Source organism: Catharus ustulatus, chromosome 11, assembly GCF_009819885.2.
Source record: "Catharus ustulatus isolate bCatUst1 chromosome 11, bCatUst1.pri.v2, whole genome shotgun sequence".
Lineage (NCBI taxonomy): Eukaryota > Metazoa > Chordata > Aves > Passeriformes > Turdidae > Catharus > Catharus ustulatus.
In genome coordinates, this window is record NC_046231.1 from 22,089,601 (window position 1) to 22,114,829 (window position 25,229).

Consider the following 25,229-nt stretch of genomic DNA (forward strand, 5'->3'; position numbering starts at 1 on the left):
GCCTGGCTCAGGAGCTTTTACTCTTCCTTTAGACTCCATGACATGAATAGAGCTCCAGGGTTGTGGCTTCCTTGTGTGATTGGGATGAGCTGGACTCCTCTCTCCTCCTTTCATTGGACCACTGTCCAGCCATGAGAAAACATGAGAAAACAGCAATCCAGTCAGCTCTGGATTTAAAGTGGTGACCACCCCACTGCCAGCTGTGTGAACCATGCAGGACCCATTCCAGTTCCTGAGTCCAGCCTGGGTGCTTTGCTGATAGTGAAGCTGTAACCCTTGCTCTGCTGTTCTGGGCTCTTTGGCTTTCTATTTTTCGTAAGAAGTTACTTAAACTTCTGCAGATTTTATTAACATATTCCTGATGAGTTTTTGGAAAGGATGAAGCCTTCATCTAAGGAGTTTCTTCTGCAGTAGTCCTAGTAAGGATTGCTGCTAAAACCAGACAGCAGAAGCAAAACTGTAAAAACACTGCAGATGAGGGAGGGACGTTTTTCAGTTCCAGGAGTCCTGTGCAATAAGAAATAGCCCAGGCTGTGCAACAAAGACTACATATTCTAGTACTACTTTACTTCATGTCTTAGGGATGTTGTGCCCTTTAAAGGGATAGTAGCAATGACACAGATGTTCTTGGGGTGCTAGATACTGCAGTATTTTAGAGAAAGACCTCTTTGTAGCAGGGCTTTAATTTAGGCACTTCATAGGGAGCTTGGGCACCTTTCCATTGCCTGGAGCAGGGAGCAAATTCTGGTTCTTTGCATTTTCACATTCATTCCACCAAAAGTCTCCATTAATTCAACAGAAGTCTGGGGGTATTTTGGGTACAGAAACAGGTGGCAGATTCAGATTGTTACAAAGAAAGGTGATGCTGCTGAACAGGAGAAGCTATAAACCCAGAAATTCCCAGTGAGTATTATCCATCAGTTTATTTGCCTGCTATTTTGGGAAATGCTTCTGGTAATAAAGCGTCATCAATCTATTATTTCTTTTGGCCAATCTCTCTCAGCCTGCCTATATAAAACTCATTGTGGCCTATATTTAACTGAGAATAACCTCTGCTTGTTTCCTCTCTTTCACCATGAGTTTTATTCCTTTAACAAGCACAACAGCATGCTGCTCTGGCTTCAAAGAGAAAATTAATTCCGTCCGCAAAAGGGTCAAGTGCTGGAAAGTGCATAGCAATGCAGTTTGCATGGCAGGATCCAGGAGATATGATGCTAATAAGATTCCAAGATGAGAACAGCAGACTGGCTCTGGGGATTCAGATGAAGGGTTCTGTAAATTTTAAAAGAAATGGTCTCCAAAAACTAATGATGTCTGCTTTCCAATTCATTAATAATGTGAAGCAGGGAGATGGGAGTGAGAAGCAGGCCATGCTTTGAAATATCAGAATGTAACGAGGAAAAAACAGTGAGAGCTCATCTCACTGGGGTCATAAAGCTCGGAGGAGCAGGCGGGCTGCAGGGGAACACAGGGCCAGTGCCTGGAGGGAAGGAAATTGCACTGTGTATTCTGCAATGTGTAATTTATGCACAGACTCTTTGACAGCACTGATGTAAAATTTCTATGCAGGAAAAGATACTGTTTTATTGACAGATATTTTTCAACGTTCTTGTTAAAGGTGACTTAGTACACAGGATATTTGATGAGTTTTAAAAACAGATATGAATTGCCTTAGCATATTTACAAATGCCTTTTGGTAAACCCTCCCCTTCACCTTTCTGCATGGCATGCATGAAACCTTAAGTTCGTTTGTAGTTAATATTGGAAGAAAACCCCTCAGGCAAAGCCTAATGAACTGAGAGCAATTCTGAGCTTCCCTCTGCAATATCTGGAGAGCCTTTGCCTTTCCAAGGGCTTGGACATTTCTGTGACCTTGTTGCTTTGCATCACGACAGTCTTCCATTCCTGCTGCAGCATTTGGTGCTGCTGCTGTGCTGACATGCTGCTGGAGGCTCTCCCTGGTGCCTGCAATGGGCAGCCAATGGAAAATGTCTGTGCCTGAGCACTTTCTGGAGGGGGAAGGTGTGAGGCAGCAGGATTTAGCTCTGACTTTTATTCTGACAACACTAGTATGAATGTAGAGTGAGGTTCAAGTCTTCCTCCTATCTTTTCATTTTAGCTCTGTGGTATTTTCCCATCTCACCTTGAATCCTGTCAGCAGTGGCTGATGAGGTTCTGCAAGAACCCCCCTGAAACTGGGAGCTGTTCAGAGGGAGAGGGGCTCCACTGCCAGCCCTGAGTGTGCCCCTGGCACTGCCACTCCCCTGGGACCTGTGCCAGGGCACTGCCAGGAGGGCACTGCCAGGAGGGCACTGCCAGTGCTGGAGCTCCCTGCCAGCCTCAGCTCGGTCCTGCTGGTTGGCAGTGCAGGTTTTAGCCCAAGCAGGATCAGTGTCTGCTCTCTGCTGCCCTGCCCTGCCCTGGAGCTCTTACAGGGCTCCTCCGCTTCCCTGAGCTCAAGCTGCTCTCATCATTCTCTCCTGCACAGGCCTTGCTCCAGACAGGTGACCTCTCGTAAATGCAGGATTCAGAGGGTGTTCAGTAGGGGACAGCACGTGCTGGGAGTCCCTGTCCCCTCAGAAGAGCTGTTTTCATGAGGGTTCGTGCTGAGCTGCGCAATCAGGGGTGTCTGGGGTGGGCTGGGTGGTTTGGAGCAGAGATCACACAGCCTGGAAAGGAGACCAGAGCTGAGGTTTGCTTCCTTGCAAAGCCTCAGCCATGAAAATGGATGAAGTGGGGCTCTGGGTCATGGCTGCAACATGTTCACAGAAAAGGTTTCTCTTACAGTGTTTGTAAGTACATGTATTCCTTTTTCCAGAGATGATGGGGCTCTCAGTATTGACAGATGTGCCTCAGCTGTCCCTAAAGCAGACACAGAGCCATTGGCAGCAGCTTCAAAAGCCACAGTCTTCACCTGTGGGTTTTTGGGGGGCTTTTTGCATGTCCTTGGTCTCCAGTGAATATATATAGATTGCCTTTAAAGCAGGGTGATACAGCCATGTGTACCAAGTTCTCATATTTTCATCTCAGGTGTTTCCTGGAGGAATTTGTGTCTCCAAAAAATCTCAATAATTTCCTTGAGGGTTTTTCCAGTGAAGTTCTTGGTTGTTATTCAGTATTTCCACATTTGCCTGCAGCTGTGGTCAGTGAGTGGAAGCAAATAGGTGCTGAGACCTGCTGCAGTGGAGGCACAGTTGTGAGCATCAGGAATGTCTCATGGCAGTGGTAAAGAGCTGAAAACCAGCTGGTGTGTGGAGTCCCCTTTTGGTGCTGTTCTTCACCCAGACACTGAGCAACTGGGTTGATTTCTGTGTCAATGATCTTCCATCAGAAACTGCTCTGGTTTGCAGCTTGGCAGTAACAGCACTGTAGCCCGTGCTTGTCTGTGCTCCTCTGTCTATTCAGTCCAGCATTCATCTTTTTTTTTCTGGGCTTCCCCTCACTCTGATGAGAGCATGTGCCTGCCAATGATGAGTGCAGCCATTTCACAGCTTCTGCTTCCCCTTGCTCAGCATCCACGTGCTGCTCACAGGAGCTGCACGGATCCATTGCTTCTGAAAACCAGACCCTGTGCTTGTCCCTTCAGTGTGTGCCCAGAAACGGGGCTGTGTCATCACTGACACTCCAGCCAGAGACCGGGGGCACTCCCCAGCAGAGAGGGAAGATGATGGTGGAACACGTTTGTACCCTTTGCCCAGCAAATCAGAGCACAGGAATGTCAGGCAGGGGAGATTTGTATTATGTGAGCTGCCTAGTTGCAGATTTCTTGTTTCATCACAAAAGCCTGACTGACTTTTCCACTGATGTAATCCAGAGCTCTGCCAGCTCTGTGTCCTGGTGGTGCTCAGATGCTGCCATGTGATCCCTTTTCCGCTCCTTTTCACACACAGTGTGTGAAAACACACATTTTCCCAGCAGTCCCCTTTCCAGTGCTTCAAACCAAGCCAGGCTCTCTGATTATTCCTCATGACCGGTGTAAAAATGCCAGATCCATGGCAGAAAACCTCTTGTGATGAGGAAGCTCTCACTGCAAATAATGAGCCAGATTTCCGTGGAAACCTGGGCTGTTCCAGACCCTGCACAGGCCACCAATTCTACAGCAGGATTCTGTTCTCCTAACAGATACCCAAAGGCAGATTTTCTTTTAATTAAATATGGAAATCTATAATGCAGTCAGCATGATGTTTACTTTCATACTCCATTTATTTGTTTTGTTCTCAACATCTTCCAAGGAGAGGGAATTTTCCATACCATCTGTGTATGAGGAGTGATTGGGACTGAAGGACTATGGAGCAAGACAGAGGTCAGTTTTGGTTTTTATTATCTGAGTGGAAATGAGCACCATTTGCAGTTGGATTAACACACTAACTGGTCTTTTCCATAGAATAATATTGACATTTCAAAGTTGATATTTTTAAGCAGTTGTCTTTAGGTTTCAGTATTACCAGGCTTTAGAGCACAGTGAAGTATTTCATTTCTCATTACACTTAATGCTTCACTTTCTGTCTCTACATTCAGAAAAAAAAAGTTTATTGTTTCAATAATATTCTGATAATATTTTATTATTTTTCTCTGCACCCAAAGGACAAAAATAATTTAATTTCCCCAGCATGAAGATAATGCCATGAATCCCAGCTCTGTGGAGGGAGCTGCTCCCCAGGACTGCCCAAGAGCCTCCTCCCCATGTGCAGACTCCTTCGGGCTCTTAATTCCTCTGTGGCTCCCAGCTTTGACTCCTCCTTTCTCTTTGCCTTATTTTTCATTTTGACTATTTTCTGTGCTCTAAGGTCAAGGGGTTTCCCATGGAAAGAAGAAGTTTAGCCTTTCCTACAGCATTTGCTCCGTAGCAAGGCTGGCAGTGCTTGGGGCTCTCCCCTCCCTGCACCTGCAGCAGGTGAGGCAGAGGGGCTGTGCTGGAGCCAGCACGGCACAGACAATGTGCTGGAGCTTTCTATCTGAGGGGAGTTTGGGGAGGGGAGAGGGAAAAGGGCTGTTAGATCTATCGCTGGCAATTTAGATTCAGAGACATTTCATCTGCAGTTCCCTCAAGTGTTGAATTGAATAAAACCAGAGCAGCGGTGGAAAAGGAGGTGGGGGAAGGGCTCCAAGCACTCTCAGCTGAACAAAAAGAGACAGACAGCTCATAAAAAAGGAATTGCATCCTTGAGTTGAAAATCTGGATTCACAGGGCAGGGGGAGGCCACGTGGCAGAGCCCACCCATGGGCAGGGGCCAGGCAGCACTGCTGAGGGCTTCTGGCACTCCTGCAGCCAGAGCAGATCACAAGGCTCATTCCTGGGTTTCCTGATTTTATGTTGATTTTTTGAAGCTCCTATTGTAAAATCAAGCAGGAAGAACAGAGTCCCAGGCTTTGATTGCAATTTAAAAAAAAACAAAAAAAAACCCCCCAAAACCCCCAAAAACCTATCCTTCACTTTGCAGTGCTTCAGGAGAAAAGAACAAAAGTAAAACCCTCAAGGATCAAAAATTCAGAAGAACAAGTAACTTAGCACTTAAAATTTTGTAAACATTTAGTGTTGGGGACCAGGCTCATCGTTCCCAAATGCAGTTGTGGGATGGAAAAACTGTTCTGTTCCTCTGCCTTTGTTGGAGTTGCTGCCGGTGGCTGCTCTGGCTCTGCACTGCAGCACCTGGATTTCTCTGGGTCTCTGCCATTCCCCAGGTGCCAGGTGAGGATGGTTTCACAGGAGCACTTGTCCTGGCCGAGGAGAGAGAGAATTGGGTTACAGCAGACCCCCCATCCTTGGGGCCTCTCCTGCCTTGTGTGAGTGGTGCCAACGCCTCTGCAGTGCCACAGGGGTGGCTGTGCCTTCCTTCTTTTGTTTGTCTTTTGTTTGCCCCCCTCCCCCCCTTCTTTACTGCCCCTCTGCTCCCTTGTAACATGGTAGGGGCAGATCTGGTGCCTTGCCCTTTGCTGAGCCCTGCTTCAGGCTAGGCACAGGTGTGCATACAAAGAGCTCGTGCTCAGCCAAAGCCTGAGCAGCACTTAAATGACCCTGTGGTACAGCTGGGCAGCCTGGGCAGGTGTGTGGCACAGGGCTGATGGCAACTTGGCCAAGTGTTGTGTTTGCATTACAGTGCTCCCTGCCTGAAAAGGGTCCTCTGCCTTCACCTGCAGAATCCCATGTGAAACACAAAGGTAAGTCCAGGGTGAGGAGCTGGGACTCCTCAGGACAGCTTCCCTTCAAGTGATTTCAGCTGTAAAACAGGGGTCATGATTCTTACCCGTGTCACCAGAATTTGGGAGTCTGATTAGCCACATCCTCTAAAAGAATGAAGCAGCCTTTCTGTAGATCCTGGACCAGAGACCACAGAACAGGAGAGGCTGTCTCACAGGCATGTATTTATGCTGCCCTGTTTCCCTGTGATATCGATCCAGCAGCTTGCTAAGATACAGCCCTGCCTGCTGTAGTGGTCTAATTCATTTTTAAGCATCATTATTTTTCATGTTGTGGTCTTCCCCTGCTTCGGGTGCTTCTCCCCACCCATCCCCAAAAATGCCCCATCCCTGTCTCTAGGCGTGTGATGCTCCCACATGTGTGTGCATTCCAGGGACATGGAGAGGCAGCTTCAGCTACACTAAGCAATTAAACTCCAGTAGCTCAGGGATGAGCAGGAGGCCGTGATTTTCTTTTCCTTCGCAGTAATTGCCTCTGCAATCAGCTTTGATCACCCGAGAGCAGAAGAGATGAGTGCTGCAAGTTGACATCAGTGGTTTTAATATATCCATTTACATATACAGGAGCAGTGCAGCATACAGCTTTCCATAGCGCCTCTGACCTGAAACCATCGCCGCTCCATAGATACCTCATTTAATTTAATACTTCACCACCACTGCGGAAGCCGCACGATGGGGATGGGAGGGGGCATAATCAAGCCCTCACTCTCTCGCTCTCCGTGCATGTCTGTAAAAATGACATGAAAGTAATTGCTTTTGAAAAGCAAAGCAGAAATGGCACAATTGATTCCACTTAAATGAGAGGAGAAGGGGTGGGGGTGGGAGATGCTCACCCTAAACATGCTACCTTCCTTCCTGCTGCAAGCACATCACTGCGAGGGGCTGCGCTGGGACACGAGAAGGGTGGGCTTGTCTGAATGGCCTGGGAAGGAGGGAAGCTGGAGCAGACAGTGCTGCTTTGGGCAGGATGCACCCTTGGTGACCTCGGACCCACGGGCAGAGGCTGCTCCATGGATCCATTGCATGCCCTGTTGTCACTCCTGGTGCCTGAGACCTGGCAGGGAGCTTCACTGCACTGAGAACCCGAGAATCACTCCCAAACCCACTCACCTGCCTGGCAGCTGGGGGAGGGGGATGATGAGGAGACATCAGCTCCTCTCCATCTCTAATGTATCTCTCATTATCCCTTTTGACAAAGCTTCCTGAGCTTACGGGTTTGGAATCTCTCCAGTCTCCTGCTGCTGGTGGATGCTCACCCCTACACCAAGGACTCCCAGTGCCCCTCTGTGACCTGGCACGCCACTCAGCCCCCCACCAGTGGAAGCCAGGACCTGGCACCGTGGGGTGTGCACTGCCTGTGTGTGCTGAAATACATCTTTAATGTAGACATTAACATGTTCTTGTATTAATTACATGCAAATTGATTGTTACTATATTTATTGAATGTTGACAGCTGGGTGACAGCCTTCAATAAATATGTTTTACTAATCAGTTAGCATTAATTAATATCAAAATCCTCTCTAGGTTTAGCAAGTCAGTGAACATTGATGAGGCCCCTCTGTTGCTGCCAGTGTTGTTAGATGTTGGCAGTGCTGCTGGCAGCAGTGTGGAGCACAAGTGGGCCCAGAGGGTCCAAGGGCAGTGGTAGTGCTGGAAGGACAGATGGACATGTGCCCAGAGGGAGAATTCTCCGGGAAAAATTGCTCTTGAGACAGTTTCCCATGCAGCAGGGCCTGCCTGAGGGCAGGAGGGCTGCTTGAGCCGAGGTGCTGGTCGCCAGGCAGTGCTTGCAGGAAGCTCTGGTGGCCCCTTTCTCCAGGACACAGGGCTGCTTCCAGGTGTGTGTGAGCAGCAGAAGCAGGATGCTGTTCTCACCTGCACACAGGACCCTTGGTTATGGCAGGGCATGGCACAATCCCCAATGCAGGGCAGTTCTTCTGTTGAATTTAAACCACCAAGCAGACCAACTCCTAAGCTTTGTGGCCAGCATTTTCTCTTGCCCCCACATCCTTAGCAGGGCAGGATCCATACAGTGCCTGCTGGCTGAGGCTTCTCTCACCCGTCACAAGAAGATGAGCAGCATCCCTGAGGAGTAAATGGCCAAGGCATTGAGGAGAATGCTCCATGCTGGGGTCAATACTTGGGTCTTGCCATGCTAATGCTCCTTGGTTGACATTTATGATTCCTCCCTGCTTCTGCCCTGTGCAAACTCCTTGGAGCTGGGACACCAAGAAGTGAATACGCTGAACCTTAGAGCTGCTCCTGTGCAGGCAGAATGGGAGGGAGATGGATGGGCTGTGGGGTTCCTGAGCTCCTTCTGCTCTGCTCCGAGGACAGCAGACACAGGGAAGAGCTCAACATGCAGCTGCAACAGGAGCTGGGTGTTTGGTTACTGGTTACACTAATTTTGGTCTTGCTCAGCTGCTCTTTGCTTCCCTCACCACGGGAGTGTGACGCCCCTTCTGTGAGCAGAGCAGAAGGTGCCCCAGTCAGCAGAGCCTCTGCTTTCCTGAGCTGGACATGTCTGTCTGCTGCGGGCAAGCATGTCAAATCACACCTACCACATTGGCTTCCTGTCCCCAGAACATCAGATTTTTGCAGCTAATGTGTTGGGGGTGTCTCTTCCTGCCAATCCCCACCCCCAGCAGCATCAGGTCTGTGCTGTTCAGGGTTTTGTTAAGCCGTTTAGTATTAATTGATTTTTTTTCCATTTTTTCTTTCTTTCCCTGGGCGGGTCAATAGCTGGATGCTCAAGAGCAGAGGATCTATCAACTGCAGACCAAGCAGAGGGAGAGGCAGGCAGACCTGGAGCAGAAATGCAGCCAGAACAGCAGCTCAGCCAGGACCTGGGGGCCAGCCACCAGCTACAGAAGGGAGCTTGGAGCAGGTAGGAGAAGACACCAGTCCACTTTAGCTCGGCAGCCCAGGCTGAGAAGGGAACTCTATTTAATTCATTCACATCAATAATGATAATCTGCTGCTCTTGTTTACATGGCAGTATAAGGAAGGGCTGAAGATGTGAGAGTAGAGTCTGTCACCTCCCCATGAGGAGGGGAAGGTCGGAGGCAGAAGGGAGATGGCTTCATCTCTGCTGGCTGTAAAAGGGTGGTGGGATTGCAGTTGCTGTGGGGGTGGGATGGCTGTCATGCACAGATGTTGTGGGTGTTGTTCCTGCTGCTGACCCTGGAGACTCAAGAAGAGGATGGCCACAAAGACACTGCCTCAGGACAGAGCTGACCTGGCTAGTGGTGACATTTACATGCTGTGAGCCTGGAGATTAGGATTGCTCAGACCTGTTCAGCCATGCTGCTGTGGATGAAACCCTCAGCTTGTTCCTGGGCATCAGAGTGGGAGCACCCTCAGTGCCTGCTGGAGGCCTGCGGGGCAGCCTGTGCCAGTCCACGCCATGCTGGGTCTGTTTGCCCCTGCCCACCAACCCCTGCACTTCAGAAACTGTAGAAGTCAGACCCTTTGCTCAGTGTGTTCCCCTCCCTGCATGTGAGCCAGACTTGGGAAAGCAAGTGATGTCTGCTCAGGCACCAGCAATCCTCTGTGGACTCCAACCACAAGGTCTCACTGGGATCCACATTACAGCAGGGGTAAGGAGAGCTGATCCTGGAAACCTGGGGAGCTCCTGCTGCTGCACACTGCAGCATCAGTTGCTTAACCTGGTATCCTCTTGTCATCCCCTTCAGCACCACATAAGCCATTAAAAAATGTGTCTATTTTAACAACTTGCTAGTGAAATATGCTTGGGGTTCTGCTAGAATAAGCCAGGTACTTTTGACATTAGAGCGCCAAGTAGCAGGATATTTGATGACAGGATGAGCTCAGCACCTCTGGTTTGTCTAAGCAGCAGCTCAGAGGGCAGCATTTAAAATAGGGTTGGGAGAGGTGTCCCCCTTATTAGTCAAAGTGGAGACATTTTGTTTCATTTCATGTGGTGATGAAAAATATATTCCTATGAGTATGTTCATATATCTAATGATACATACATTGCAATATATATGAACACAATGCACTGATTACATTTATTCCATTTGAAGGGAAGTTGCAAGATGTTCTATTTACTCCCACATCATCCATTGTTCTCTGTGTGAGGAGCCAGCCCAGCATGTGGGCTGAGCTGTTCGTGGCAAGCCCGCATTCCAACTGCCCACAGTGAAGGTGGGAGCAGGAGGTGTGCCTTTGTTTGTTTGTGGATGGTGGCAGATGGATGAATGTGGGAGAGGGTTAGCATGTGCCTTTGTTTTGTTCTGCATATGCATATGGATGACCGTGTGTTGATTTGTGCAAGGACAGCACCGCAGTGACACTCTGCTTCTCCCTTCCCTTCCCTTCCCTTCCCTTCCCTTCCCTTCCCTTCCCTTCCCTTCCCTTCCCTTCCCTTCCCTTCCCTTCCCTTCCCTTCCCTTCCCTTCCCTTCCCTTCCCTTCCCTTCCCTTCCCTTCCCTTCCCTTCCCTTCCCTTCCCTTCCCTTCCCTTCCCTTCCCTTCCCTTCCCTTCCCTTCCCTTCCCTTCCCTTCCCTTCCCTTCCCTTCCCTCTCCACCCATTGATGCTGAATTCAGCTGAGCCTTGCTGTTGGTTTCAGTGTGAAAGTGGCAGACAAAACAGCTCTCAACTTTCTCTTACAGACCCAATTAAATTCCCAATTAAAGTACTGAGCATCAAGCCTTGTTATATAAAAATATAACACTATTCTGTGGCAGAACAGTGTTCCACCTGGCTCTGTGTCCAGCAGCATCTTATGGCCTTGCCTAGGAAAGAGTTCTTTTCCCCTGGAAGAACAGGGGAAGCTCATGAAACTCACCAAGGTGCTCACCCACCTTCTGGGGTGAAGGGGCTTCCTGAGCCCAAGGGGGAGCCTTTGTGTTTAACAGCCCTCGAGGAGCTTTCATCCATAACTTGTCAAACTAATTTAGTAACTCAGATCTTATCCAGCTTCTGCAAAGTCCTTTAGCAGTGAGTTCCCCTGCTTGGCCATGCTTGGATAAGAAGCTACCTGCTTTGGTTTGTTTTGAACCTGTTTTGAACCCTGACAAATTCCACCATCTTATTGGAAAAGGCCACAACAGTCACTTGTTAATCACCTTCCTATGACACTTCTGATCTTACAGATCTTTGTCATATTTTCTTCCCAATATCCTGCTTCCAGATAGAAGGACTCCAATCTATTTTTCTGAGCCAGCCCAGCTGCTGATACATTTCCTGTTGTGGAGCCCTCGGATTCCCGAGGCTGGTGGTCCTGGGTGCAGCAGGCAGCAGGATGCCTGTGCAAGGAGTGCCAGGTGTAATTTAGCACTGGGAGTGTGAGTTATGGTCCTGCCCTTTACAGAAAGACTGGCAGCACAGCACTGCTTGTCAGCTTAGCCCCCACCTGATCATGAGCTCTCCTAGAGAATGAATTAGGATTTGGCATATCATCCTTTAATGCAGCCCCCATGCCAACATCTTTTTGAAATGAAACTGAGTAAGCTGTTAACCTCAGTTAGCCAGTTGTCCTCACTGTGACCTGGATAAATCATCCAAGCAGGAGCACTGAAGAACAGTGCTCTGGCTGTTTTGCAAAATGGAGTTGGAAGGGAAGGACTGTGCTTCCAGCTCACACCATGATCTGCACCAGGGCCGTGCAGCAAAAGGACCAGTTCTTACACCAGAGACCCTGATGGGGCTCCAGGCTGTGTCCACTGGTACAGCCCCTCCCCTGGCAGCTGCTGAGGGCTCACAGTGTCACACCACAGGTGGGAAAAGGCGACGTGTTGTGTCTGGAGAAGAGAGGATGGATTCCCACAGGGACCCCAGGGACAGGTTCCTTCTGCTCCTGCCATTGGGCCTGTTTCAATGTCCAGCCCTTCTTCGTGACCATGTGGTTTTCCACATTCCTTCCCTTCAGCTGGGGGCTGGACTTTCCCCAGGAACGTCTCCTTCACCACATTCTGAAGGCAGCTGGCCTTGAGCTGGGAAAAGAGATGAAGAGGACACTGATGGCTGCCCCCAGGAGATACGGATCTACAGGAGCAGAAATTTCTCTCTGTGAGCTGTTTTGACTCTGGGACCTGTTAGCTTTACAAAGGCCTTATTACTTCACCTGCTTTCACAGAGCATCTGCTCTCATAGCTAGTGCTCTGTATGGCAGGGAGTTCTACTAGACAGGGTTTCTTTTGTGATTTATGATCTGGCTGTTTTGTTGGGGTTTTTGGTTTTTACTTCTGCATGATTGAGGGAGACCACTACATCAGCTGTATGTAAGAAACTCCTGGAAAGAGGAAAAAAGCCATCTGCTCTCCATGTTGGTGAAGAAACACTCAAGAATTACTGGCCAGAGCCTCCATCAGGGAAGATTTGGGTTAGGAACAGTTTTCTAAAGGGAAGGAGAGCAGACTGCCAGGGCCCGAGGATCCTGCATCACAGGAGAGCTTTAAGGATGGATACACAATACACAGGGTACTCCTAGGTTCCCCTGTCTCAGAACTGGAAGATGGACTATCATCCTCTTGATGTTCACACCAGCATTGCTCATTTCCTAAATCCATCCCTGCTCCTACCTTGTAATGGAGCTCTGCCTTTCCCAGAGCCCCACCACAGTCTCCCTCAGCGTTTCCCTTTGACTGCCACCCTGCCTGGCCCCAGGCTGTAGCACATGCTGAAAGCAGCAAGCAGAGCCTGGAGGAGGTCAGTGGGTGATGAAGGCTCCAACACCACCATCTGCACTGCATGTGCTGCGGTGCCACAGGCTTTGGCCAGCGTCCCGCCCACGGCGGGGAACACATGAGTGGAAGAGGCAGAGATGGGAGTGTAGATACGCTATCAGAACTTTTGTATTCAATTTCCCTCTCGGCAGAAATAGCTGTGTGCAATTTCTTACATGTGCTGCTCTGCAAATGAGTTGTGCAGGACATGGCTGCCAGCAGAGACCACCTGGAGAGCACGATCTGCTGGGGACATGCAGTTTGGCTGTGCAGGGCTGGCACAGGCAAGGGCAGGGTCTGGCTGATGGACAGAGCTTGCCTCAGCTCCTCAGGGGCTCTAGGAGCCTGCTGCCCTTTGCCTTGTCCCGCTGCACAAGAGCAGCCACGGAGCGCTCAAAGAGGAGGGAGGGATGGTCACAGGCATAATGCCCTATGCCATATGTCAGTCTGTATACCATATACCACATAATGTATACTGTATACCGTACACCACAGACTGTACACCATATACCCCATATTGTATACCATATACCACATAATGTATACTATATACCATACACCACAGACTGTACACCATATACCCCATATTGTATACCATATACCCATAATGTATACTGTATACCATACACCACAGACTGTATACCATATAGCATGGACTGTATACCATACACTACATACCCTATACCATACACCACAGACTGTATACCATACACCACAGACTGTATACCATATACCCCATATTGTATACCATATACCCATAATGCATACTGTATACCATACACCACAGACTGTATACCATACACCACAGACTGTATACCACATACCCCATATTGTATACCATATACCCATAATGTATACTGTATACCATACACCAGGACTCAGGGCCATTCTCAGACACCTTGTCAGCACCCGCAGAGAGACAGGGACTGAGACACGTGGCCAGGACAGTAAGGGCAGCTGTGAGCCAAGGTGAGCCCTGTTATTTGTGTAGACACCAGTGAGGAGCCCCACTGGGTACCTGTATCTGAGAGTCAGTTCTATGGCACAGTCATTAAAGAGGCAATAAAGAAAATAATAGAGCATTGATTAAAATGGTTGGCATGGCTGATTTCTCTCCATGCAGCCTCTGACGGAGCAGACTTTGGGGCTGGGGAGGAATAGGCAGCCTCCAGGCTGTGAGGCTAATGCAGAGCCATGGCTGTTTGTATAACTGCAAAGCTTTTAAGAGAGACTTGGGAAAACTAGCTTGGATTCCAATGAATATTTACAATTACAGTGCTCCAAAGCTGAATCCAATCACAGCACTGCAATGTGCAGGCTTCCTGCATCAAAAGAAAATGAGAGGAAAACAGGAAAAATGGAGGTGCCTTTGGAGGGACTTAAAAACACAGATCCCTCTGCTTCTGGCAGAACTAAAATGCTTTATTTCTGATAGGAGCAATTTATTCTTCAGGCATTTTGCTTGATATTAGAAAGTGCCTGGCTGGTTTTTGAAGTGAGAGTCTTCAATAAAAGGTCTTTAATTCAAAATGAAAGTAAGAAATGGAGAGTGTTCTGTTTGTAATTTTGATATTGTGCTAACAAACTCCAGAAATAAGGGAGCATTACCAAACTGGAGCAGGGGCCCTTTCCACTCCCTGTGTTCTTGATCACCATGTAGAAGCAGGCTGGGTATTTAAACCATGCTGCTAATATGGAATTTGGCTGGTCACCATGCCGGCTGAGTATTCACTACAGCTCAGTATTGGCCTCTTCTTTCTTGCAGTAGAAGGTATGCAAAAATAATGGTGATGGAGAAATTACCTTGATAAAAAGATGGAGGATCTGTGACTGCTGGATCACTGCTGAGAGCAGTGTGTCACAGAATTGGAAGTGTGTGACAAAGCAGACACTGCCTGAAGTAATAATGGAACAGCACCACCACACAGCTGGCCTTTGTCAACTGCTGCTCTGGTGCCCTGTCCACACTGGCCAACTCGTCCATCCTGCCCGCACAATCCATGCTGCGTGCAGCTCTAACCTACAGGACTGTAAATAATCAGTGGCCTCGATGTGGTCCTACAGCACAAAACACTACTGCTCTCAATTAATTTGCAGTATTTAAGGTATAGCCTTGCATTCCATCACGTAGACATTCCTTAGCACCACAGCAGCACCACAGCAGCACAACAGCAGGTGCTTCAAAAGAACCAGATTAGGATTTACACGACAAGAACGTGCAGTTTGTTTGCCACGGTGTCTGCTGACAAGCACATGACCCAGGACAGCCACATCTGAAGTGCAGGCCCCCTCCTTCCCCACAGCCCACCAGGCAGTGTGTCCCACCCTGGACAGGACGCAGCAGGGGGCTGCTTCCAGCCTGCACTAATCCCTCCGTGTGGTTTGAAGATGATGCTGTCTTCTGGCGCCTGTCACCTCATGGATGCACAGATCTCTGCTGCTGGATAGCAGTCTGAAAGGATGGTGGTGGGAAATCCCGGGAAGCTGGTTTCTGATCTGAGCCAGTCACGCTGCTGGTGCAGAGACACGCTCCATCACACGCAGGCATGGCACAGGGTGTTCCCTGCAGCTTGGCACAGGCTGTAGTCGATAGCCCTCAGCAGGAACTTGCAGTCAGTATTATACTGTCTAAGAGGCTTAAAATCAACTGTGAAGTTTCAGTATAGCTACAAAAAACCTGTTTTCTATTTCTCCACTGGTAGCTTGTTCCAGGAGAAGACAGTGCAATTTGGTGATTGATTCCTGAAGTCTGGTTGGTGCATCCATGCTGAGGTACAGAGGCAAAAGATCCCACGGTGCTTCCCAGAAACTCTGCCAGCCTCAGCCATCCGCAGCCCATGGGCTCCGGAAGCAGAAATGGGGTCTTGCATTCCATCAATGTGAGTGTTTAATTAAAGTGTTTAATTTATTTTTGAATGTATATGAGCTTTGGGAGTGCACCACACCCTGTGTGAAGTAGTCCAACACAGCATGACATTAAAAAAAAACTGGTTTTTTTTTTTTTGTTTGGTTTTTGGCTTGGTTTGGTTTTTTGTTGCTACCTGCTAATTTATGGGGTGCTGTCGGTTCTTATATTGAAGGGATGACGAGAAATCATACTGCAAGCAACCTCTATTTGCTAAACTTGATACTATAATGTTCAGTCTATTCTTCTCCAGCCTAAAAAGACTATCCACCTTTCCCTCACATGGAAAATGCTCTTTGTATTTGATCATCCTTGTTGGTCTTCTCTGAAACACTTCCAAATCTTCTTCTTGAGAGAAGCAGACAGAGCTGCATATAGAAATCACAGTGTGGCTTTCACTATGAATCTGTTCATTGGCAGAACTGTGATCTGCTCTCCATTATTTTCCTGATAATTGTTAACAGTCAGTTTGCCTTTTGGGCTGCTCCTGGGCACTAAACAAATGTTTCCACAGATCCATCTCTCCATCTTCATCTGATTTTATTCTAGCACAGCCCCAAGCCCTAATTCCTGAGGAGGAACAGAGCTGTGGCAGCTGAGACTGCAGTGAGATCTTGTGGGAAAGATGATGCAAAGCCCCAGTAAGGGTTAGGACCATCTGGCTATGTCATACCTTGGAGACTGGGGAGAGCTGTTCAACATCTGAAAATAATCAGAAATTATAGAAGGTCAGCAGACCTGGCCTCTTCCAGACAGATCTACCCTTGAGTGTCTGCCCACCTGAGGGGCTGAGTAACGCTGTGGAATGCCGATGTAGCCAGATGAGTCAGTGCTGGTGTGAAGTCCTATCCAAGAGCACAAATAGCATCATGTTCTTGTGATCCTCCTTTGCATTTCCTTCCTGCAGATTCCCAGGGTGAGCAGGAAGAAATCGGGCTACCTAACCGCCTGTACCCACTGTCATGAAAATTTCACCCTGTCTCTCTGAAATCAGCAACTTGTCTGACTAAGATAGCTTCAGACTATGGTTTGGCTGGGCTTGAAGACATAAAGAGATGGCAAATGCATATCCTCCACTGGCAGTCAGTCCCTTCACATCACTCCTGCTGTTTTGGTTTTTTTCTCTCATGACTGCTATGCCAACAGGGCTAATGAAGCTTTCTATGCAGCAGCAATATGGTCTCAACTTCGTTTCCCCTTTGTCTTAGAATACTCCTTTCTTTTTGGCCAGAGACTTAAGGTTAACTGTAGAGGGAAGGGAAGGGAAGGGAAGGGAAGGGAAGGGAAGGGAAGGGAAGGGAAGGGAAGGGAAGGGAAGGGAAGGGAAGGGAAGGGAAGGGAAGGGAAGGGAAGGGAAGGGAAGGGAAGGGAAGGGAAGGGAAGGGAAGGGAAGGGAAGGGAAGGGAAGATCCTCCATGCTTTTTATCTGTACCTCCATGCCCTCCTGCCCTTTGGAGGTTTTCCCTGTGCTCCCCACCACCAGAGTCCCTTTCCATTTTCCCAGCTCTCTCTGGTTTTTGTCTCCCCTAATCCCCTTTGCTTTTTCTTGACCTCCCACATGGTGCTGCCATCACTGCTGGCTTGGAAGGAGGCTCCCAAACTGCTGATGTGGTTGTCCAGGGATATTATTCCTCTTCCACCAACTTAGTGACTGTAACTGCAAGAACCACTAATGCCTCATGTCCCATACCAGACCCAAGCAGCACTACTCTCATTTGTTCCTTCCAATTTCCATGACATGTCCAACACATGACAGCTCCTACAGAGTTTGTGTATGTCCTTAACCCAGAGACTCAAAAAGCTGAGATGCAGTTGGCAGAAGCAGCAGTGGAAATAGTGCTGTGATGGTGTGAATACACAGCAGCACAGCAGCGGGCAGCAGACAGCCCCAGGGACCGTGCACGCCTGTGGGGTCATTCCCGTGCCCATCTGCGCCTTCCCCCTGACCTGGGCGGTGTTTAAACCCAAGCAGGCTAGCCCTGGGCAGGACAAGGGGATGAGCCAGGCGACCAGTTTTTGAGCAGTGGGAATGTTGGAGGTTGTGTCTCCTGTGTGACTGAGCACGGGTCCCTCCTCATGCACCAACAGTGCCCACGACGAGGTTTCATGGGAACGTGTGGTAGCTAGAGCAATAGAGCAGAGGCAGAACACTGATGTGCACTCTGGGAGGTGTCATGGCCTTTCAGCCTTCACTGGGGAGACAGCAGGGAAGAGCAGGTCCCGACCCATTATTGCTGCTATGGCTGTTCTCCCCCGTCTGTTTTATCACATCCAGTTTGTTCTCTCCCCCTTCCCTCTCCCTAGAGCTGCTGTGGTTTTTAATAACTATTTTTCAAGTAGCTGGCCGAGACCCCCGCAAGGATAATTCACACCACAGATCCCTGCAAGTCGCGATTGTCGCTCCCGGTGGACTGTGCCCACACTGCCTGTGTTCCTGTCGCTGTTCCTCATCCCGAACACAGCAGCGTGCCCCGGCCACACCGGATGGGATCGGGCCGGGGTACGGCTCCCTGCCAACACGAACGGCCGAGAACTGGCACTGGAACTGCTCAGAAATAACCGTTAATTAAGATTCTGCCGACGGAGACGTTGATCCAGCTTGCCCGTTCCCAGTTCAAGACCTGCCAGCCCTCCGCCTGGTGAGGCTGAGCTGCGGCGGGAGCACCGGGCACACCCGGCACGGGCACCCCCATCACCGGGAACCCTGCTCGGGGCAGCCCCCGGCCCGGCACACCCTGCACCTGCTCCCCCAGCACGGGAACTCCCATCCCTGGCCAACCCCGCTCTGGAAACCTTGGCTCGGCAACGCCTGCCCGGGCACCCCCGACCCGGGCTGCGGTCCCGGCACCCCGCCCAGCCCCGACCGCGACTGCGGCAGAACAAAGATGCCGGGGGGTGCTTGGGGCGTGCTCGGGGTGAGGGCTCGGCGGGTGCCCAGGCGGTGCTCGAGGATGCTCGAGGGGCGCCCGGGAGGGGCTGCTCGGGGGATGGCCGGGGGAAGTGCCCGGGGGTGCTCGGGGGTGCTCGGGGCGGAGCCGCCCTCACGGGCAGCGCCGCGCGGGCCGAGAGCGACCCCTGCCGGGCGGGAACGAGGCGGAGCGGAGACGGTCAGCGCATGCGCGAAGCGCCCGCGCGCTGCCCTGGGCATGGCGGGGGCACCCACAGCGCCGCTCCGGGCACGGCCGGCACCCACAGCCCCGCTCCGGGCACCCACAGCCCCGCTCCGGGCACGGCCAGCACCCACAGCCCCGCTCCGGGCACCTCAGCTCTCTCTCGGCCGCTCCCACCCACCACTGCCACAGGGTGCCCAGAGCAGCTGTGACTGCCCCTCGATCTGTCCAAGGCCAGGCCGGACAGGGGTTGGAGCACCCTGGAAGGTGGAAAGTGTCCCTGCCCATGGCTGGGGGTGGAACGACATGAACAGATGGAGAATCCTGGCTCAGGGCACCAGCGGGGCAGTGAAGGCCTCATTGTCTCCCATCACAGGACCAGCGTCGGTGTCTGTTTTGTGATCAGGGACTGATAGAGCTGGAAATGAGCAATCCAGACTTGGTGCGAAGTGGCCATGGATGACTCATCCACAGTGTTCAACTTGCTCTGCCAAGAGGTAACCATTCCTCTGTGTGTTGAACTCCAGTTTCAGTTTTGTTTGTATGATCTCAGAGATATCTGTCTGGGGTGCGCTTCTGCCTGCTGATCCAAGAGCCTCCTGCTCTGTCCCCACTCTCCTCTCGCATTCTGATGAGTGACCAAATTACCCCTTACTCTGCACTAAGCCCTCACACACCACTTGACTTATGCAGGCTGAGGCAGAGCCCATGGCCCCTTCTGGAGCCTTTCCTAGAGCTCCACAGTCCCCCTTCACCATGAGCACTGGTAGCACACAGGTTCCCACCACCACAGAGGGCCATGCCACCCCCACAGATGGACACTTGGCTGCACCAGCAGCCACCAACATGTCCCACAGACTACTGGGATGTGCCGGCTGCTGCATGAGCTGCTTGTGTATTCATGTAAGTACAAGCAAGACCTTAAGTCATCTCTTCTTCGGCTCATCTGTGTGAAGCAGGGATCACAGCACTTTTTTTTCAGAGAGCCCCAGCAGTTTGGTTCATGAATATCAAGTGGTTTGAGCTCCTATGATGGAAGGTACTGGAGATGGACAAAGGGGCACCAATGGCCTAAAGCTGATGAAGGCCCAAGCAGAGGTGTCACCCAGCTGCACTGTGTTTGCTAATCCAAGTGTGTAATCAGCACACACCGGCAACGTGTTGGCTTGGGCTGTGTCACACACATCAGCTCAGAACACTCACTGTGAGCTCCTGCTCCCCAGGAGGGGTGACTGGCGTCTGCACAGCCACCTTGGAAAGGCAATGTGCAGGGGAGGACAGAGCTGGTGGTGCAGGATCACGGGATGGGAGTCATGGACACACAGCCATGGCACAGAGAACATGCAAACCTCCTTTCTCCCCACCCCCTCTGCCTGCCAGTTCTCCTGAATGAAGTCCCAGCTTTGTTTTTCTGATTTCCATTTTGTATCCTAAAATATTCACTCCAAGTTCCGCTTGACAGACATGCCTAATCTAATCTCCATGTCTGCTTTCTAATTTTCACAGCCAGGATAAAACAAATTGGCTGGCGTTAATTGCCTGTGCAGCGGCCTGGAGCTCTGAGCTGTGATTTACGAGCTCAGAGCAGGCGCTCTGCAACACATTTTTCTTAATTTATTTTTAATGAGTCTCTCAATTAATTTTCTTGGAAACATCTTAATGATGTTGGAGGCGGATGTTAATGAGGTTTGTAGCAGCACCTCATTTTGCATATTTTAAAGTACTGAATGGCATGAAGCAAACTCCTGGTCCTAAAACAGAAAAAAACCCTTAAGACTGGAGAGCTGACATTGGTGCCCTGGCTTGAGGCCGAGGCACTGCGTGGGCAAGTTGGTGACTGTGAGCATTGTGAGACTGACGCTGGTGGAGGCCACGGGGATGGCAGGATGGCAGCATGGGGGGCGCGAGGAGCCACACTGGGTCATGGACACTTCTTAACAGATGGAATGAAAGCCTGCACATACAGAACCTGGGCACTGAGACCCCCGTGCTGTATGCCCCACACTGTGGGCACCCCGTTCCCGGCACACCCCCAGGCAGACCTTTTGGGCAGGAGCTGTCCAAGACACGGGACTGTGCTGGCTGCCTGGGGCTGAGGGCAGCGGGGTGCTCTGGGGTGTCTCTGCCAGCCTGCGGGGTCACTGGTAATTGCTGATGCATGTGCCAGCAAGAGGCAGCAGCTGGATCGCCTTTGTTTTCTCCCAGCATGTCAGTCTTCATTAAACTGGAGGGGAATGAAAAAGGATTCACTTTTGTCCCAGCCTGAACATGGCAGCTGTTTAATATCAATTAAGGTGGCACTGAAAAGAGTAACATTACGGCAGTAATTAAAATGAGACAACTCCCACCCCCAGGACCGTGCTCGCACAGCAGAGGGGCCAGTTTGACCCCCCCATCCTCCCAGCACCAGCTGCGTACGGGCAGGCAGCTGTGGGTCAGGGCTGTGGGGCTGCCCCACACGCTCACACAAGGAGCTGCAGCCAGTGTTGAGCCCTTCAAGGCAGGTGCTGCCTGCAGCTCAGCACGGTGTGGCACACCTGTGGTACAGAGCAGCATTGCCTGTGGCACCATGCAACATGGCACAGCACAGCACCCAGGGCACGAGGCTTTGTCCCATAAAGGCTCTGTGTGCCGTGGATGCTCTCTGCTCTGGCTGTCACTGCCTGAACAAGACTGAAGTCTGCAGGGAAATTTTATTTCCTCGCAGTGGCAGAAACTGTGGCCAAATTGTTGTGCTCTGGAAACAGGGGGTTCAGCAGCCCTGCTCACAGGACTGTTGCTGCTGTGCCTGCTCCCAGCACCCATGACTGTGACCCGCTGGTGGAGCAGGTCGTCATGGCAACTGATGATTTCTGCTATGGTACATCTGCGTTCACCTTCTGGGCCCAGTTCAGCCTCGGAAATTCCCAGTTAAAACACTTACCTGTGAAACTGCACTGGGCGTTGGCAAGGGAGCACACACAGCCCAGGGATTCCCATGCACCAGAAGAGGCCAGAGGCAGGTCCGTGCTCACACCTCACTGTGCCTCCACAGCCAAGGCACCATTGGCACGCAGAGACCCGTGCCACTGAGCCACCTGGCTCTGCGGGGCGGCCCCAGGCAGGGTGAGACAACCCAGCCTCCTTGTCCACACTCAGCCTCCCCTGGACACACTCAGCTTCCCCAGGGGCTGTGGCCCTGTCAGGATGTGTCCCTGCAGGGGCAGCATGAGGGTGGCAAGGCCCTGCCCTGGCACAGGGGTGCTGCCATGTCCTGGACCAGTTCTGAGCACGACACCCAGGACCTGGTGACCTCACAGTGCCATATGGGGTAGTGTCACACAGCATGCCACAGAAGACGGTGAAGTGCATGGCACAGGAAGGCCACGGTGAGGGCAGCAGCAGGACCAGGTGCTGCTGAGGGCCACAGCCCCACACAGCTCTGCCCTGCTCTTCCAGGAGCCCCAGGCTAGGCCTCTCCTGTGGGCATCAGGTGCTCCTTGGACAGGGAGCGGCAGTGCCAATACCATGGATGGTGGGGCTGTCCCAGGTGGGGGTGTTCCAGGCAGGGCTGAGTGACATCCATGGGACTAAGGCCATGAGAAAGGTTACAGTCCTTCCAACAGTGAGAGAATCTGACACACTGGAGGAGGCTCCTGCACCTCAGGATCAGCCTGAAGGCTCCTGTAGAGGTCTGCCAAGGGCAAAGGAGCAGACCAGCTCCATCCAGCAGCTTCAGCAGGAGACACAGGCCTGGCAGCCCAAGGTGAGCAGTGTCAACCAGGCACTGGTTGCGTGGCCACAGATCGGTGGCCAGGTAGTACAGGAGGCCCTGGCCAGCCCTTGCCTGCACCACCAGACACCTTTTCCCAGGGCTGGCGAGAGCACAAGGGCTCAGGGGGATCCAGTCCTGCAGTGGCTGCACTGGTTCCTCTGTCATCATTTCCCACAGTGGCCACAGTTCACTGCAGTGTGGAGGGCCAGTGGTGTCAGGGGCTTGGCTATTTGTGAGCCCAAAGGAACTGGCAGAACATGCACACACACGGGCAGTGCTGCCTGGTGGGGAAGGGCTGCACCCACCTGCTGGCAGCACAGTCCATTGTTGCTCTGCACAAAATTAGGACTGCTAGTATTGTCCAGCCCCAATGCCTCCCAGACAGGAGCTGCAGGATGGGCTGGCTACAGCGACGAGCTGGACACATGCTGCTCATGCCTTGTCCTAGGGCCAAAGGCAAGCAGTGGTGCTGGAGCCACAGCATGGGGAGCCCAGAGCATGCCAGGACACACAGCAGGAAGATCTGGACCCAGATCAAGTACTGGCCATGATACAGGCATTGCAGCTGGACCTGGACTTCTGCAGGGACACAAACCACAAACAACTGGTCCAGCTGGAGGAGTTGGAGCATGCAGTGGAGCAGGAGCACCAGGAGTTGGCCATTCTGATGCAGCAGTTCCAGGCAGTGATGGACAAGGTACCAGTGCTGGACACAGCAGCCACAGACTGAGCTGCATGTATCCTTCACTGCCACTCCACTACAGGCTGGGCACCATGCTTGCCCCAGAGCGTGGGCAAACACCTGGTGGCCCCCAGGGGAGGGAAGAGAACATCCTGCTAGTCACACGTGGCTCCAGCACCACCTGTACAGAGCAGCCTAGCCACAAGGCAAGCCTGGCTGGCACAGCCCAGCCCACCCAGATGAGCAAAGCTGGAAGAATGCAGACTCTAACAGCCCTGCTGACACCCTGGGCACCATCCCAGGGCTGGCTGGTGGCACTGCTGCAACCCAAAACCTTACCAATGAGCTCTCCCTGTGCCCCTGCTCCGCGCTGATTGTCAGGGACCACAGGGATGGCTTTCCAGGGCTGCTGAGTGTCCACCAGATACTGCCACAACAGGGAGGGCACTGTGGGGACTGCACAGAGGAGAAGGCCAGAAGCCAGCAGCCTTCATGCCTCCCACCTGGTGCAGGCCACAGGCCCTGCACAACAGCCCATTGTTCATGTGTTGTCCCAAAAAGCTCCTTCTGCAACATCAGCTGTACACAGCAGGGGCACAGGGTGATCCCACACCCTGCTGGGTACTCGCAGATCAGTGATGCAACCGTTGAACTGAAGGACCAGGCAGTGCAGACAGAGGTCACCTACTTGGCTGCCAACAGTGATTTTGATACCAGCCACAACATCCCACAGGACACCAGAGAGCTGCTCAAGCAGGTCAGTGCCAGCAGCAGCCCAGCTCCTACACTGAGCCTAGGAGCAAGCAGCTAGGGGGTCACAGGAACCATGACAACCACACTGCAGGGCTGATCCCTGCTCCCCTTCCCCTAGAAGTCCTGGGACAGGGTGGGAGGCAACAATGCGAGCCTGCCCCCATCATCTCACACAGTAGGGCATCCCGCAGCACACGAGAGTAGCTGTGGCTGTGCTCAGGGAAGGGCACACAGCACAAGGCCAACCCACTAGCACACTGCCTTCTCTGCAGCTGGGGGCACAGGAGCAGAGCCAAGGACTGCAGCACAGCCCAGCCCGGCTGCCAGAGCAGCTGGGAGCCACCCAGGCCCAGGAGCAGCAGGGTCTGCAGCAGTCGAGCAGAGACAAAGAGGGCATCCAAGGCCCACACCGAGCAGTGGCAGAGCTGCAGCAACAGGTGAGGCAAGGTAGGACAGGACAGAGATGCAGCCTCAGGCCCAGATCCCTCTCCTGCCTCCAGGAGAGGCTCAGCCATGGCCAACCACCCTCCCTGTCCCACAGCTTTGCTGGCAGGTGCAGGACATGGAGAACCTCCAGGCAGAGCTGGCCCAAGCTCAGCAGGAGAGCACCAAACACGCAGAAAAGATTGCAGCCTACAAGACACACAGGCAGCAGCTTCATCGACAGCTGAGAAAGATGCAGAGGTTCAAGGAGCAGAGCAAACAGAAGGTAAGGAAGTCTCAAGTTTTCACAATGTCTTCCTGTGAAAAACCAGGAGTCTGTGCTCAGACAGACCTACTCCCTCCAGGAGAGGCTGCAGGAGCTGAGCAGCCTAGTCCAACACTGGCACCAGCTACACCTGAAACGTGAGCGAACTCTGGCTCAGCGAGAAGAGGAGCTGGTTGTCTGCAAGGTGGAGCTGGCTTTCCTTAAGGAAGAACTCAGCAAGCTGACAAAGCAGGTGCGGGACACAAACAGGTTCTCACCTGTACCTGATGTTCAGAACACCTGAGCAGCCCCACAAGTGTGAGCAGCTGAAAAAGTGAGAATTCCTGGCACAGCCTGGCCTGAAACAGGACTGGGCCAATGGTCCCAGGTGTGCAGGGACAGCTGGGCACTAGCTGCCTGTGCAGGGCATGGGCTGTGAGAACTGCCTT

The 25,229-nt window shown here is 51.7% G+C and overlaps 1 long non-coding RNA gene across 6 annotated transcripts in view; it reads left to right on the forward strand.

Moving 5' to 3' along the window:
* The window catches only part of LOC117001378, a 72,163-nt gene extending 55,195 nt beyond the window's left edge, over positions 1–16,968 (forward strand). For 4 of the 6 annotated variants that reach the window (XR_004419034.2, XR_004419033.2, XR_004419035.2 and 1 more), the window contains 3 exons: positions 8,941–9,085; positions 15,591–15,767; positions 16,701–16,968. This is a non-coding gene — a long non-coding RNA (uncharacterized LOC117001378). Of the gene's footprint in view, positions 1–3,056; positions 4,304–5,606; positions 8,853–8,940; positions 9,086–15,590; positions 15,768–16,700 lie in introns of those variants that run through there. The other 2 variants (XR_004419036.2, XR_004419032.2) reach the window with 2 other exon arrangements.
* Positions 16,969–25,229: the final 8,261 nt, after the last annotated feature.